A 3,296-nucleotide genomic window follows, 5' to 3' on the forward strand; every position below is an offset into this window, starting at 1 on the left:
AGTAAACAAACAACGTCTTTTGCGTTCCAAAGAGGCAAACACTGTGGACGCCTGACATGCGTAGGCTATTTCCTCCGATTTAGACTATTATTTTCGTTATAAAAAACAAGCTAAAGATAGACATCATAAAAGAAAACGTAAATATCGTCAACGTATATGGGTGTACCCAAAATGGGACAGCTGCTAATAGAAGTTAAATTTCACCATGTTTAACTGGAATTAATTATTGTTTTTGAAGTTTGGGGAAATTCTTTGTTTAAATAAAACACAGAGAGCGTATATATTAATTCTAAAATATTACTACTGTTGAGCACAAATGTGTGAATGCAGTACAAACGCCCTATGACTTGTGTCCACAAACCGACGCTCACTGGGTCGGCCATAAATTCAGGCCAACTTGTACCAGCCGATCCAAAAACCCATCCACAGCGCGCATATGCGAATTACCATTGTTTGACCAACGTCTTGATTCTCATTGAAATTATAAAAAAAATATTTAAAATAATCTTTCTTTCCCTTTTTACAAATTTTGCTTTACAGGTGAACTAGGTATGCAATGTTAAAGAAGTTTTGTACATGTTCTCTATACTATTCTGTTTCATCTTTTATAAACATTTTTTTTTACATTTTTTTATTGTTATTTTATATTTCTTACATTTAAAATTATAAATTTTTATTTATTTATGAAATTTAGAACTGTATTAACTGAAAAATTCAAGTACTGAACGCGATGTGAATAGTACAATGGCATGATGCAGAGTTGGCCTCCAGACCTTGTAAGGTAGAATTGTTATTGGAGTTCTCCCAAGAGATAGATTTTTTTTCTTTAGATTCAGCATACAAATCAGAGAGAGAGGCCACCTAAGGATGTTCCCCTGAACTCAATATTATCATTTTTCATTTTTTTAAAATTTGTTTTAAGGCATTAATAACCACTTTTGGCCATTATTGTCTTAATTTTCAAATTAAGTAATTCTAGACTTTTAGGCTGTACCCTTAACCACACACTAAACGGAGGCAAGGCCCTGATGCATGACCACTATTATATTGAAATGTACAACTATTGCAACTTGGGAACCTGTGGTAAAATTTAATTAATTTTTGTAGTAGAGTTAGGAGTGATTGTGAAACTAAAAAGTTTATCAACAGTTTGCTTGTTATTTGTAACTCTAGTTATTGAGTAATAACTAAAAACTACATACAGACAATTAGCTGCATTTTACGTTCCAAAGAACGCCTCAATGTAAATTTTGAAAGTTTTTTTTTTATTATATTTATTTATTGATGTTTACAACTGTACATAAAATACATCAAGTAAATTTGAGGAAATCATAATGGTATAGTACAAGCATGTAGAGAAACTACCCAACGGCAGCACTCTAAAAACATTTTTACAATATAAGCCCTCGAGGCCATCTTCTTTTCAGACGCTTCGGAGGATTGTACGGAATAAAAGAGGAAGCAAGATTAGAAACTAATGGGTTTGAGTGGTTAGGAAGTTTATAATGGAAGGATTGATATCTGATTCGGACTAGATCGATTACAAATGGAGCATTAAGGTCTTTGTGGATGATTTTATTTGTGACAAAGTAGGGAGCATTTAGGATTTTGGATTGTAAGGATTGGGTACGAGAGGAATTCGAAGGTTTAGTGAAGCCCCAAAGCTCAACACCGTATGTCCAGGTAGGCCTTATAATTGTCATGTTTATCATTCTTTTGTAATGGATTGGAAGTTTAGACCGTTTGTCTAGTAAGTGCTGTAATAGTCGAGATCGACGTGCAGTTTTCTGTCTTTTCAGTCTTGTGTGAGGATTCCAGGCTAGTCGTTTGTCCAGATGTAGTCCAAGATAGCAGATCTGTTCTACAGGGGTAAGGGCAACATTATTGAAGTAGGTGGTGGGGTAGGGCAGTGAGTAGGTTTACGACGTAGGGTAAAGGTTTGTTGATTTCATTCCATTCAAAGTAACACCCCTTTTCATCCTCTACCCCAGTAGAGGGACTGTTTTCTTTTGCCTCGACGACAAACGCCCCAAAATCAAATAAATTGTTTGACAAAAATTTTGAGCTAAGCGTAAAATTAAAGGCTAATTTTTTTTAATTTTAAATTATTTTTTTACTTCACTCGATTTGGATAAAAATTAAGAGGAATTTAGATTTATTTTACTCATTTTTTTGTTTCTTTCATTTATTTGCATTAAAATTATTTTTTGTTACGCGTAGTTTACAATAAAATTTTATATAATAAAATTCTGAATATAAAGACATTACATGTAGTTACTTCTTAACAACCTCATTCACTGTTCATACACAGTTTTTAACGTAACTACTCTAGTAACTGCAGTTGCAACTATAACTACAGTTACTACTACTAACTGTAGTTGTGAAATTGCAATGACAATGACTTTAGTTGAAAAATGTAGTTTCCATTATCGATAACTAATTACATTAGCAGTTGTAATTACATTTCAACTAATGTAGTTATAACCTATAATTGTTACTACAATTTTGCCCAACTCAGTTAAAAATTATTTGATGGTAAGTCGCTGTCTGCATGTCTAGGATACATGTAGAGAATCGCGGGCCATAAGATAACTGCATTAGGCGCATATGACCTATTTGAAGGCATATTAAATCACCTCTCTGCGTGTATTTCTAATAGATTAGGTATCGCTTCTGAATCCCTTATAGAAGCGATGCCTTAATTTACTATCAGTAAGATTCAGCCCACATTCGTTTCCATTTCAATTTAATCCTCTGCTTAAAGAGGGCAATGGAGTCATCGACAGGGACTCCGGGATGTGAAATTCCTTCCGAAATCGTCACCTTTGCTGCCGGATCAGCCAGTTCGTTACTGCTGTCCAGGAACCCTGGCGAAAACCACTGAAATACCGTTTCTGTTGGGGGATTTTCATTTCTTACACTAATTAACATTTACCTATTTATATAAAAGTAGCGGCCGAATATTGGTTATATAATCACATATCTTGTTAGTTCTAAGGCGATTCAATTCGACTTCTTAGGAAAGATGTTATCATTTAACAAGAAACAGACTGCTGATTTCGCATCCTTGGTCGTCTTCGAAGAAACTAAGCAGTGGCGCTTTGGTTTTCCCGTACCACTTTGTAATATATGATCTTACCAAGATAAACTTATAAATTTGAATGTTTGTTTGTTGTGTAGACAAAATAAGAACTAGCAACTGTTAGTGCTTCATGGTGAATATTTACCCGGTTAAAACTTTGTAACTTTATTTTTACATCAGAAAGGGTCAAAACGGATAGTTCTCAGTATTAAAT

This window comes from Halyomorpha halys, unplaced genomic scaffold, assembly GCF_000696795.3.
Source record: "Halyomorpha halys isolate HHAL.00 unplaced genomic scaffold, Hhal_1.1 Scaffold1694.1, whole genome shotgun sequence".
In the NCBI taxonomy this organism is placed as follows: Eukaryota; Metazoa; Arthropoda; class Insecta; order Hemiptera; family Pentatomidae; genus Halyomorpha; species Halyomorpha halys.